We start from the raw sequence: 14,878 nt of genomic DNA, 5'->3' as shown, positions 1-14,878 counted from the left end.
CGTTGAGGTTTTTGGACTGGGGACATTGATTTCATCGACATTGGTTGGGGTTAGGGAGGGGGTGTGGGTTGGGTCTTCTTGTGGGATAGTTTATTTTTGTTAGGGTTCAAATAATTATTTATTTCAACTTAAACATACCATCCGCTTTTTTTACTATTTTGTGGGGAGGCAGGGGTGGGTTAACTGTACGTTTGTTTTCCTGAAACTTAACTGGCTGGTGGATTCAAATTGTCTAATCACTGAAATTTGTACAAAAGTGCCACTGACAGAGTTAGTGAATTCAATTGTCCTACAACTTTACTATTACTACCGTCAGTCTCTCCTCTCCTCCTACTCCATTATTCTTCCTCCCCAAAATGCTTATCTTACCTGTGATTCGTGTTTGAGAATAGGGCTAGGCACAGTGCTGGCTGCATGGCAAATGGCGATTAAGGTTGGCTATGGAATCCTGGACGGATGAAATGTCATCATTGTGGTGGTAGTAGTAGTGGTACACACTGGCAGTAGCAGCATATGAAAAAAAAAGGAAATGAAATATTGAGTGGCCGGAGCGTAGCATTAGAACAGTACGATAGATAGTACAATACACAATAACAGTGCCATAAATTGTAGCCTAAGCAATGCTAAAGTATTCAAAATATAATTACTAGTTGCGTGGAGTATGGCTACTACAAGAAATAGTACTGAAGGTGAAGGACACAACAGCATAACCATTCGTCACGTGTAGGAGGAGGATGTTGTTGATGATCAATCCACTAGATGGCGCACATGAAATTCTGATTTGATTTGAGAATACTCATGGGTGTGTGTCAAGCAGAATAAGAATATATCCTCGTATTCCTTCACCAGCCTTGAAATGGATTTTCTGTTGCTTTGACCTGACCCTCTCCAGCAAGTGTGTGGAATTATTGTTTTCATTTAGTCACACCACAATGAAAACCACACAGCCTGGGGGAAGAGGGTTAGGGTTAGAAAATTGGATGGGAATGGGGGTTTTTGGGAAAGTTTTGTGGAGAGAGGAAAAAAAACACAGCATGGACAAACAAAAAATGAAGAAAAACAAATCTTTGGATACAAAGATATCCATAAATCTTTTAAGGGACATAAAGGAAGTGCACTACTGCATGCATGAAGTTGTTTGCTAAATGGATGGTTAGGTTTCTGAAAAGTAGTACTTACTACAACTCACTAACTATGAAGAAACAATTTGACAGTACAGGGCTGCAGTAATTATGCAATTTCACTGGCCTATCTGCCCTCAGAGAGAATAACACTTATTAGTACATTAAATTAGTTTTAAAAATAGCAAAGAAACTTATTAAATAGCTGGAGGGATGAATTTGAAGCAGAGAGCAAACACACGCACAGGGGTAAGGAGAAGTGAAGAGGATGCTGTAACTGTATGTTGTTATTGTCCTGTTCAATTTGGGAAGTTGCATGCATCCAGCCATTCCTCCTATTCGCGGTACTCTTCCATTCCATCTGACGCTCCATCGATCAATCTTGATGACCAGACACACTGTCCACTGCCTGCCTGGCGGATGCGGATTTGCAAGTTGCTAATGGTAAGCCTGAGTTAATCGTTTTTCCCATCGCACAGGGTAAAAGCCGGCCTGTAATTGTTGATGGAAAAATAGGAAATTGTATTAAACACCACAGAGAAAAAAATATAAGCTACGGTGTGTAGTGCAAAAATAACACTTTCAGTTTCAGAGGCGACAGTATTACATACAAGCATCATTTCTAAAGTGCGTACTCTGAGTCTCCTTTTCAAGGATAGTAATTAGCACAGAGCAGTCCAGGGCCATGCAGAGGGTCAAGGCAGGCACCACTGAGTGAAGCAATCTGATGTAGCATACCTCTTTGCCACAGACAGACAAAGCATATCTAATTGTGTGAAGCAAGCCACATAGCCGCAATTGTATATGAACTGCTGTCTGGACTCTGGCATAACAACACTACACTGGCTCGACCACTCCATACCACGACTAGACAGACATGTAGTTCTGCTGTAGTTGTTGTTGACTTGTTTACCTGCTTGCCACTCACGAAATGTCCATAGTTCTTCCGTAAACCGACGATGATGATCCATCCATCCCAGTGAGGGACTGTAAAGAAAAAAGATATTATTTAACTTTGATCATCAAGACTCATCATCATCATGGTATATTGGCAAACTCTTTGTTGTTCATGCAGTCCCAGTCTACACACACAGTGAATCCAAGGACATTTTGCATGTTAATAAATGCAACGTAGGAGCCCCTGCAGTAGAAGTACAATTTGAATTAAACAAGGTAAAAACAGAGTAAACTTGAGTTACATTTAGTGTGTAAAAGATTAAATAATAACAGAAGACATATGATTCATTTCATGCACAACAAACAAACAGCAATTGCTTTCTTCAGAGCCAGACAGCCAGTGTTGTCCACTGCATGCCATCTCATTATTCATTACCTGTTCCACTTTTTGTCCGCATCTTGTTCTTAAAGTGAATGCCCACAGGGCAACCTCTCGTGTCAATTTCAGAACAGTAACTGTCAGCAATCAACATATAGTCAGTAATTCCAGTCCCACTTATTTTGAGGTGACTCGTCTACGGAGCGACAGTTTCTTGATTCTGCGTAATACAGCCATCTGCCTTGAGGGAAATATATAGGGGAGTCTGGAGGAGAAGGATAGAGGGGCATGACTGAGTTGTGAACTTGTGAACTTCAGGAATGCAGACAGCGGCACCTTCAATAAGGAAATAAGACGAAGACAGTGCTGCTGATGGATTTGTTGTGATTAGAGTTTTGTTGTGGTAAAAGTTGCAAAACAAACAGCCTGATTCATCAAGCCGAAATCGGCTCGTAAAGGGTCAGATTCTGAGAATCTGGCCCTTTGCGAGCGCTATTTTTGCATTTGGGATTCATCATCCCAAATGCAAAAATCGGTAATTGCTAATTCGCTAAATTGCGAGGAATTACATTTAAGGAATCTCTATTTGAGATTCCTTAAATGCAATTCATCAACCATTTTTAAATTGCTAATTCGCAATTTCGGGCCGCTATTTACCGAGAGGTCAGACCTCTCGGTAAATAGGAAAAACTTAGAAAAATGCTTTTAAAAGCATTTTTCTAAGTTGCATGTTGCACACACACATGTCCTTTGGACATGTGTGTGCGCAACACCTGTTTCAATTTGCATTTAAGGGGTGCTACAGGGTGTCCTTTGGACACCCCTGGCACCCTTTAAATCGCTATCTTATTTGCGAGTAGCAAATTGCTAATCGCAAATAAGGAATACTCCCCATTCATTCCTATGGGCCTTTTGGCCCATAGGAATGAATGGGGAGTTATTCCTTATTTGCGATTAGCAATTTGCTACTCGCAAATAAGGATTGTGTAGGAATCGCTATTTATTTAGCAATTCCTACATGAATCCCGTTTTGCAAGTCCTTAATAGCGATTCCTTATGAATCGCTATTAGGGGCTCGCAAAACGGGAGATTGATGAATCAGGCTGAAAGACACAGGAATAAAAGTGAATAAGGATGAAAAAAAGGAAGTCAGTTTCAGGCCTAGGTGTCAGGGAAGTAGAGCTCGTCCTCAAACTCTGTGAATTGAGACGGGAGTAGGTCAGCTAACAGAGAAGAACTTCCGTCGCCTAAGTTGGTGTCCTCTTCTTCCTGCGTGGATTCACGTATTTTGTAATCTGGTGCTATGAACTGCTGATTCATCTTGATCATTGTTAACCTCTCCACATTTTTGGGGGCGAGGCGGGTCCTTTTTGAAGTTACAATGGCACCAGAAGCACTGAAAACATGTTCAGAAGACACACTTGCGAGTGGGCAAGACAAATAATTTTGAGCCAGCTTGGTGATCAATGGCCATAGACCCCTTTTCCCATACCAATACAGCAATGGGTTGTGATCAATGAAGACCTCTGTTGGGCCATCCAGATAGGCCTGCACCATCCACTCAAGGTCATCCAGGGGTGCTGAACTTTGCGTACCATCTGAGGCCTTTGCATCAACACTGGAACAAGCAAACCTTTGATGATTTAGCCAGTACGCTTCAGACAATATTATGGCTGGGCCTGGTGCAGGTGAGGATGATGATGATATGGTTGCTGGTGTCGGTAACGGCTGTGAGGGAAGGTGACTGCCTTTGGCCACAGAAGTGGACCTTGGTGCTGGATGGCCTGCTGACAGAGCTAGCCAATGTTTGTACTTTGAAACATCTGCTTCATTAAAAAGATTGAATGCATTGCTGGACACTGCCTTTTTGTACAGTGGATCCAGAATAGTGGCACAAATGTAATGTTGTTCACAATGTATTCCTTTAAGCCTTGCATTGTCAAGTAGGCGGGTTAATAAGCTCTCTGCCAACTGATATGTGTCTTGCTTGTCAGTATCATCTTTTAACGTTGAAAACACCGCCTTCAGTTGGTGCTCTAGCATGCGCAACAATGGGATAGCTTTGCCCAATGTACAGTCCTTCCTGCTGACTTCACAGGTGAAGACCTCAAAAGGACGAAGCATGTCTGTCAGGCTTTTAACTAGGTCCCATTCCTCCAACTCTAGCCTCATGTCTTTCATAGAAGAACCCCGTGCAAAGACATACTCATTGATTACCACGCACTGATCAAACAGACGCTCAAGCATGTAGAAGGTTGAGTTCCAACGTGTTGCCACCTCCTGGATGAGACACATTGAATGATCCTCAGCTGCTTCCTGGCCTTCAAAGAATGGCTGAAATGTGTTCAGATTCTTTGGCAGGTGGTCAGTAACTTGCTGACTTTGTTTTCTTTTTTCAAGAAATGTTGAACAACAATGTTAATACTGTGCGAAAACACGGCTCTCTGAAATAGCCACCATCATTCATGGCCCTAACTATATTACTGCCATTAGCCCTGGAAACATAACCAATCATGCCCTTTCTTGGATGCAGCCATTTAAAGACCTTACTGTTAAACTCCTCCAAAAAGTTTACTGCAGTATGAGATTTCTCCATGGCAAACATGGCTACTGGTGCATGTTTCCGACTAGCTTGAAAAATTGTGGCACTGTCAACACCTGCAGATATCTTGTCTCTAACCCCCACAAAAGAGACCCAGTGTGCAGTGATGCACATGTAATCAAGGGCTTGGCAACTGGTCCATATGTCTGTTGTCAGGTGGATAGTGTGAACAGCACTCTTCTGCAAGCTGCCCTAATCACCTCCAGCACATCTTGATGTAGTGCTGGAACCGCAACTCTGGCAAAATAGGACCGGCTAGGAACCTTCCATTTAGGGCAGACTCTTGCCACAAATTCTAGAAAACCCACCCCTTCCACGAAAGAAAAAGGGAGAAGGTCCAGTACTAACATTTTAGCCAGCATTGCATTATAAAGACGTGCCATTGGGTGGTTGCGTTCAAATGGCGCCTCCGCCCAAAACATGCTTTTAATGGTGGTCTGGACTGTTTTCATATGTGATGAGGAGGATCCAGACCTCTTCAACCCAGTTAGGCTCATTGATGTACTTTTTCAAATTGGTATCTCTACCAGACTACTGTGCCTCCTTGATGTTGTTGGGGTAGAGGAGGGTGTGGGCGCTACCACTGCAGTACTGCTGCCAGGGGTACTGTGTGTACCAGAAAAAATGCCTCTCGGTTGTTCACCTCCCCCCTGCATGATCAGCTCCTCCTCGTCATCAGATGCAATATCAATGTCTACATTTGGATTTGTACTTTTGGCTTTCCGGATGTTACTTAGGTGCGCCTCCCACTGGATAATGTAGTGTTTTTTGAGATGACCTCTCTGGCCTCCGGTACCATAGTTGGTATCAAGCTTACCCCGACTGACTACTCGTTTACAAATCGAACAAATGACTAGGTTTTCCGCCTTTTTGCTAATACTAAAGAAGTCCTAAACTGGGGACTGGAGATTTCTGGTGGTGGTGGAGGTGCTACTTTCAATGCCAGATGAAATGGAGGATGGGCGTGGCTGAATTTGATTTGAGGTAATGGAGGTCGAGCTGGATGGAGGTCCCTGCCGGCCCTTCTGATGAGAAAATATGGTAGCTGTAGGTCGTGTTGGTGTGGTAGTTACCTGTGTTGGTGGTGGTACCACCAGTGGTGCCACGCCACACACATCCTGCACAGCAGCATTTTTGGATAGGGTAAAAATGTCTGCCTGCTGCATGCCCACTGGGGCTGGAGTGACGACTGTGATGACTGGGTCGTCATCGTTAGACTGTTCATCCGCAGCAGAATACACCACTTCTTCTACTTCTTGTTCGTCGTCATTACCCATAAGTGAAAGCTTTGTGGGAACCTTCCTTTTAGCTACCTTTGTCGGACACACAGAAAGACTTGGCACATGCACCAATGGCTGCCCCTGGGCATGATGGATGAAAGCAAGGAAGACTGGGTGCAGGCCAATGGCACAACAAAGCACACTGCCTGGCTTCAAACTGCCCCCCCCTAGACCCCCACCCGCATGGCCAGTCCCTGGACCAGGTCTCAAAATGGCCCCCAACCACATGGCCAGGCCCTGGACCAGGCCCCAACAATACCCAAAAAATCGAAATACACACAAAAATCACCCCAATCCAATGGCCTACATGCCCTAAATGAAGTTTAAATTCAAGAGAACACACAGAAAGACTTGGCACATGCACCACTGGCTGCCCCTGGGCATAATGGATGAAAGCAAGGAAGACTGGGTGCAGGCCAATGGCACAACAAAGCACACTGCCTGGCTTCAAAATGCCCCCCCTAGACCCCCACCCATATGGCCAGGCCCTGGACCAGGCCTCAAAATGGCCCCCACCCACATGGCTAGGCCCTGGACCAAGCCCCAACAACACCCAAAAAATCGAAATACACGCAAACATCACCCCAAAACAATGGCATCCATGCCCTAAATGATATTTAAAATCAAGAGATCACACAGAAAGACTTGGCACATGCACCACTGGCTGCCCCTGGGCATAATGGATGAAAGCAAGGCAGACTGGGTGCAGGCCAATGGCACAACAAAGCACACTGCCTGGCTTCAAAATGGCCCCCCTAGACCCCCACCTACATGGCCAGGCCTTGGACCAGGCCTCAAAATGGCCCCCAGGCCCCCACCCACATGGCCAGGCCCTGGACCAGGCCCCAACAACACCCAAAAAATCAAAATACACGCACAAATCACCCCAATCCAATGGCATACATGCCCTCAATGATGTTTAAATTCAAGAGACCCCACAGAAAGACATGGCCCATGCACCACTGACTACCCCTGGGCCTACTGGCTAGTGTGGCTTTAACACGCACCCCAAAATTAAAAAAAATCCACATATAACAGTGAGTTACTCAATAACATGCCATAAATGATATTTAAGTTCAACAAAACTCGCAGAAACAGTTTATCATTCACCCATGACTAACCCTGGGCCTACTGGACACTGTGGGTACCCACAATATATATTTTTTAAAGTTGTGAAAAAGTTTATAAATTGTAGTTGCAGCAACTGCGATTCCCCAAACAAACAACACCAACTTACTTGTAAAATCTCAAATCCAAAAGTGATCCCCACAAAAAATCCTCAAATACAAATATCCAGCAGCAGCCACAAAGAGTAATCCTTCAAGCTACAGATCCAAATGAAAAGTGACCAGGACATTGACAAAGCACTGGGAGGAGCCTGCTGGACAGGAACAGGAAGTTGGAGACAGTTGGGCACTTCCTCCCTCCCACCCCCCAAAAATGGACTCCTTGCTAGGGGTGAGCGGAAAATCCGTTCCGCTCGTGGATTTCGCGGATTTTCGGTAAATCCGCGATGCGCGAACTCCCGTGAATTTACTGAAAATCCGCAAGATCCACGAGCGGCGGATTTGGGGGGCAAAAGTTCAAGCCTGTTGAACTTTTAACTATTTTAGGATGGCGCCAGCAAGCTGCCAGCACCATCCTAAAATAGTTACTAAGTTGGCTTCAACAGGAAGCACTAATAGATAAAATAAAGCAGGTGCTCGAGCACCTGCTTTATTTTATCTATTAGTGCTTCCTGATGAAGCTAATTTATTAACTATTTTAGGATGGCGCTGGCCACTTGCCGGCGCCATCCTAAAATAGTTACAGGATGATGTGTGTTTTGTCGAGGCTGGGTAGGTGTGCGTTCTCCCCATATCTATCGTCGAAAATTAGCTATGATGCTTGATGGAGGCCTTTGCATAATTGACTTTCACGAGCTCAATCCCTGTGCAGTTCCTGTAACCACGAGCTTCTCTGATCCATGCCTGTCCTTTAATACACACAAGAGGCATGTGAACTCGCATATAAGCCCCGTCCGTTTGGCCCCTCCCCATACACGAGTGGTGTGTGCACCGTCTTCGGGCCCTTTACCCACTTGATGGACAGCTCACTCGAGGGACTCCGGCGCTCTTTGGTGTGATGGCAAAGTTAATCAGCCCCCCCAAAAATGTGTGTTTTGTCGAGGCTGGGTAGGTGTGCGCTCTCCCCATATCTATCGTCGAAAATTAGCTATGATGCTTGATGGAGGCCTTGGCATAATTGACTTTCACGAGCTCAATCCTTGTGCAGTCCCTGTGACCACGAGCTTCTCTGATCCGTGCATGTCCTTTTATACACACAAGAGGCATGTGAACTCGCATATAAGCCCCGTCCGTTTGGCCCCTCCCTACACGCTAGTGGTGTGTGCACCGTCTTCGCGCCTTTTACCCACTTGATGGACAGCTCACTCGAGGAACCCCGGCGCTCTTTGGTGTGATGGCAAAGTTAATCAGCCCCCCAAAAATGTGTGTTTTGTCGAGGCTGGGTAGGTGTGAGCTCCCCCCATATCTATCGTCGAAAATTAGCTATGATGCTTGATGGAGGCCTTTGCATATTGACTTTCACGAGCTCAATCCCTGTGCAGTTCCTGTGACCACGAGCTTCTCTGATCCGTGCCTGTCCTTTTATGCACACAAGAGGCATGTGAACTCGCATATAAGCCTCGCCCGTTTGGCCTTGCCCCTCATACTAGCGATGTGCACCGTTTTCCCGCCCGGCCATTACCCACTCAATCCGCAAAATCCACGAATCTGCAAATTCGCGGATCGCAAATTCATGAATTCGCGATCCGCAAATTCGCGAATTGTGAATTCGCAAAATTCGCCCATGCTTACTCCTTGCACACAAAAATGCAGCCAAATGTCAATCTGAGGAGGTATTCTGATCAAAATCATCAATTTCAGAAGGTTTATGCAGCCAGCGATAGATTTCTCCGCAGAATTACAATTTTTGCTATTTCGGGAAAGCGAGCTGTTCAAATCTCCCGCCGGATGTCAGCTGCGCGGTGCATCTACGTGATTGCGGGCCTTTATGACGTATTCACGTTCTGAAAGTCTCCCAGTGCAAGATGGCAGGACGCTATGACATACTCGCATTCGAAAAGTCTTGCGCGAACACGCAATGACGTATTCGCGGTCGAAAAGTCTTGCGTGATCACGCATCAAGATCGAAAATGTTGCAGCGCACGCAAACCGGGAGGAAAACAACTCGGCGAACTCAGAATCACGGTAAGTCAACGCCGCACGCGCGAGATTGTATTTTTGAAGCGCGACCAAGCAAAATAAATCTGCCAACTCGCAAATTGCGAATCCTTTGACAATTTCACGCGATTCGCAGACCGCGACATTGTAAAAAATTCTCAAATTCTGCAAGCGGAACGGATTTTCAGCCAATACTTAGTTCACACCTGTCGTGCGTGTTTGTGCAGTTCCCAGACCGGTCGGCCACCAGGAGTCGTACCAGGCTGAGACGGTGGAGCCGAGGATGAGGACTTCCATCTTGTCCGAGTTCAGCTGCAGACGGCGGTTTTTCATCCACTCGGTGATGGCTTTCATTCCTTCGTGGAGGCTGGTTTTGGCAGTGCGGTGGCCCTTGGTGATGGAGAGAATCAGCTGGGTGTCGTCCGCATAGGAGATGATGTTAAGGTTGTGCAGTCAAGCGACGTGAGCGAGTGGTGCCATGTAGATTTTGAACAATGTCAGACTGAGTAATGATCCTTGGGGTACGCTGCAGATGATCTTGGTGGCTTCGGATCGGAAAGGGGGGAGGCGGACGCTCTGGGTTCTGCCGGAGAGGAAGGAGGTGGTCCATTCCAGAGCTTTGTCTCGGATCCCTGCGTCGTGGAGGCATAAGTGTAGGGTGTGGTGGCAGACTGTGTCAAGGCGGCTGATAGGTCCAGGAGGATGAGGGCCGTGGTTTCACCGTTGTCCAGCATGGCCCTGATGTCATCAGTGGCGGCAATGAGGGCAGTTTTGGTACTGTGGTTGCTGCGGAATCCGGACTGGGATGGGTCCAGGATGCTGTTCTCCTCGTGGTAGTGGGTCAGTTGTCTGTTGACGGTCTTCTTGATGACCTTTGCCGGGAATGGGAGCTGGGAGAGGGGTTAGAAGTTCTTGAGGTCCTTTGGATCCGCCTTGTTTTTTTTTTAGTAGGGCGTTGATCTCGGCGTGCTTCCAGCTCTCCAGGAAGGTTGCGATCTCGAAGGAGATGTTGATGGCAATGTCACCTCAGGCAGTGTGGGAGACCTGGGACGATGATGAGGAAAATTATGCAGGTGTGACACACCCCACTGCAGCTGCATCAGGAATATCCTGAAGGGACACAATGCTAGACAATTTATTCACATGAGCACGCTCGGCTCTAGTGCCCTAACCTCAGTGTACTGCACCTCACAGACACTTCTGTTTGCATATTGGGTGACCTCTGTACTAGCTCCTGCTACCACCATGAAGCTTCGCAGTTGTTTCTGTAATGCTGGTGTTTTCTGTTTCCTTTTTAATACATTACATTATGCTGTGTGCAGCGGACGCAGCCATGTCACCACAGGCAGCGGGTAAGGCCCTGGACATGTAGCTTTGTCGTCACCCACGCAATACTTAAAAAGAGTGGACTGGGCCGTCGTGCACAGGTCCAGAGTGGGGGTGTGAAGCATTATTCTGGGGCTCTGGGAATGGTTCAGTACAGGAAATGTTCAAATACATGTCTCTCTGTCTCAGTATGGGTCTCCTTTGGGGATTATTGGTGGTCCTTTATGGGACTAAGACACCCAAGTATGTTATCTAGTCTAGCTTCCATGAGTTCGAACCCCACCCGCACATGTTCGGCCTCCTCCTTCTGGCATTCTAACACCTTGCATTGGATTGCGATGTGTGCTACAGCGAGGTGCTGGGAGCCAGCCATGGTAATGGATGCTTCCTGCTGTGTGGTCTGTGTAGGGGGTGGGGTCTCCCTGATGCAGCTGATCTACTCTGCTCCTGGAGGTAGGTTGCCTAAGATGTCCATGAGCTGTTGTAGGGCGTTGGTGTCGAAGGGCTGGAGGTCCTCTTCAGCATCACTGATGAGTTGTCTGGTCAGCTCTGCTGGAGTTGTTGTTTGTCCCTCTGCAATGTTAAGGGGAGATGCATTTTGACATTGTGTTGACATGTATGATGGCGCATTGTTCAAGTTGGCATGCTGCCTGTATGACAATGTACATTGTGACTGTTTGAGAGGAGCTGGCTATTTGATGCAGGACAGTGGACATTTGGACTACATGACGGATGTGAGGTTGTCCTTGTACATTTTCATCACACAGTTTCCTGCTATGTCAGATGTGATTGGCCAGTTTTTACGCATGAGCTTATCCAGTTGTGTCCTCTGTTCTGCAGTGTAAGTGTTGCACTTTGTACCACATTGTCGTCAATGTGGATGTGCTGTTATTGCTATGTGTGTGTGCCACATCGGTGGAGTGTCGCCCCTGCATCTGTGATTTTGCTGCCCCTTATCCCTTTGAGGCGGTGTGCCTTTGACTTTTGTGATCTTATCGGCCTGAGATGTTGGTGACTTGGGTCACTTGTGCTCTTGGACGGTTGTTGTACTCTTGTGAATTGTTTTAATTCAGATGTCTTGTTGACGGCAGGGGTTGTTTGTGCACGTGGATGTATCAGAGTATGACCTGCTCCTTTCCAGATGTGGTCCTCACAGCCACCTCAGTGTTGTGGCGTGCACAATGTCATGATGATTGTACTGTAGTCATGCTTATAATCATGTAGTGTCAATTGCATTGTCATTGTGGATCACAAATATGCATCTGTGCAAGGTTTAGCACTTGTGCATGTGTTGGTTGTGCGATTGTTGATGTGTGGGATGGGACCCCTTTGGGCACAAGGTGAACGGGAGCCTACTTGGTGTTTTTATGTGTGTTGTAGTGTGCCACAGGGATCAGGGACATGATCCAAGGTCATTGTGGGTGTGCATTGTTCTACATATCGTTGTGCATGTGTGCCATTGTGCCCACCCCCCGTTCCCCCTGTCCCTGGTCGTTACTCACCCTGTTGATGTTGTGTCAGGTCCCATCGAGCTGTGTCTGGAATCCCAAATCCTTGCACCGTCTCCACACTGATGACTGTGGCCACCATTGGAGAAGCGTGGCTCAATGGTTAGAGTGGCAGACCCTGATGCAGAGGTCTGGCCCGGGACCAAGGTTCAATACCCACCTCGGCGGCCCATGGACTCTAATTCCCCGGACCTGATAATTCTCGCCTCAGTGCCAAGTCTAATAATGGGTCCCACTCTGTGACTCTGGGCAATAGCTTGCTTAATCTCCACAACGGCCCCAGCAGCGCTTGGATGCCTGGCTTCACCTTGGGGGTGCCCAGGAGTCGACATTTCACAGGAAAGCCAGGAAGGGTTCCACAGCCGTATGAATACAGCGCTAGGAGACCTCAGGGTAGAAGTGCGCTATGTAAATACAAACACATTTACATTTACATTTACATTTCCTCCAGCTCCTCCGGTGGCGCAGGACTACCACCTCCAGTCGCCGTTGCTGCCTTCCTGTTGGCAGCAGGTTTGTGCTTGGTTTGGCTTTTGTTTTTTCTCATCATGCCAGCGCCTATTGGCCTCCTCCAGTGAACTCCTCGACACTCCGACTGCATTCACATTTGTCAAATTTAAGTTCAGTTGATGGTAGTTTTCTACCACCTCCGTGACGCTGATCCTGTTTTTCTGCGGACTGCACCCCGTCTTCCTCTTCCTCTTCTCTTTGGCCTTCCCTAACCCCGAAGTTCCTTGCTGGTGGTCTGTGGGGCTTGTGGGGTTTGTATTGACCTCTGCACTCAGTCCGGGTGTATCCACGGTGCTACGCAGCTTATTTTTGTTTCCTTTTGGTTTTGTTCTGCTTTTATTGTGCCTTTTCCCGCTTGACGCGTGGGAATTGCATGCCTGTCACAGGTTTTCGCAGATTTTTGTATCACAATTGGCCTCATTGCATCTTTTTTTGCATTCGTGTTTCGCATTTTTGCGGCATCGCGATGACTTTAGCGCAGACATTTGACGCGTTATCATGAGCCTATCGCATGGTACCGGCGTGTTGAGAAAACAACGTTATCACAGCGTTATTTTCCCAGATAGAATGCGATGTGAAGAGTTTTGTTAAGTTTATTTTGCAATAATTATCCCACGTTTTTGAGAATATTCCCCGCAGTCTGCTACTGCTGTCTTTCCATTTCATGACACTCTATGAAGGGTACTGCTACATTTAGTACCAGTCATTGTATCAGTTCTTGGAAGATGACTAACTGAGTGGGTCCCTCTATGATTTGACATGTTCGCCTGTGGCTTATCAAATCAATCAATCAATCAATCAATCAATCAATCAATCAATCAGGGGTTTATAAAGAGCGCTTCCCACCCGTGAGGGTCTAAAGGCACTGAGGGGGATGTGGGGGTGCAGCTCCGGCTCAGTCGAAGAGCCAGGTCTTGAGGTTCTTCCTGAAGGTGTGGAGGGTGAGGCAACGTCTGATGTTCACAGGGAGCTTGTTCCAGGCTTTGGCTGCGATGTAGGAAAAAGCCCTTCCTCCTGCTCTTGTTTTGCGAATGCGGGGGGTCTTCGCAAGCGCGAGGTCTGCGGAGCAAAGGTTCCTCGGGAACGTGGAAGGAGACTCTCTCATTGAGGTATTTGGGTCTGATGTTGTGGAGGGATTTGTAGGCGTGGGTGAACAGTTTGAAGCTAACTCCCTTCTCAACGGAGAGCCAGTGGAGGTCACATAGGTGTTGGGTCATGTGTTTGTGCCGTGGGGTTCCAAGGACAAGTCTGGATGCGGTGTTCTGGTTCTGTTCAGGGTTCTGTTGATTTTGGCGTAAAGGGCGTTGCCGTAGTCCAATCTGCTGGTTATGAGTACGTGGGTGACGTTTTTTCTGCATTCTGGGGGTGTCCATTTGATGGTCCCGCGGAGGATCCGAAGGCAGTTGAAGCTGCTGGAGGCGATGGAGTTGATCTGGTGGGTCGTGGTGAGGGAGGAGTCGAGGATGATGCTGAGGTTCCGTGCGTGGTCTGTGGGGGTGGGCGGACTCCCGAGGGCAGAGGGCCACCAGGTGTTGTCCCAGGCAGAGGTGGAGAGTCCGAGGATGAGGACCTCAGTCCTCTACGAGTTGAGCTTCTTGCAGCTGTTTTTCATCCAGGCTGCTAGGTCTCTCATTCCTTCCTGGGAACAGAGTCTGGTGTCTTCGGGGTTCTTCGTGAGGGAGAGGATGAGCTGTGTGTCATCGGCTTTTGATACTATGATGAGCCTGTGTTGTCTGACGATGGCGGCGAGGGTGGCCATGTAGACATTGAAGAGCGTGGGGCTGAGGGATGATCCTTGGGGAACTCCACAGTTGATCTGTGGTGGTTTGGAGAGGAAAGAAGGTAGTCTGATCCACTGGGTTCTGCTGGAGAGAAAGGATTGGATCCAGAAGAGAGCGGTTCCTCGTATCCCAGCGTCGTGGAGTCTGGCTGCAAGAGTGCGATGTGAGACTGTGTCAAAGGCTGCGGAGAGGTCTAGTACGGTGAGGGCTGTGGTGTGCCCCTCGTCTAGTAGCATGCGGATGTCGTTGG

This window comes from Lissotriton vulgaris, chromosome 6 (genome assembly GCF_964263255.1).
Source record: "Lissotriton vulgaris chromosome 6, aLisVul1.2, whole genome shotgun sequence".
In the NCBI taxonomy this organism is placed as follows: Eukaryota; Metazoa; Chordata; class Amphibia; order Caudata; family Salamandridae; genus Lissotriton; species Lissotriton vulgaris.
The sequence above is the reverse complement of the archived record's forward strand: the minus strand, read 5'-3'. Positions refer to the sequence as shown.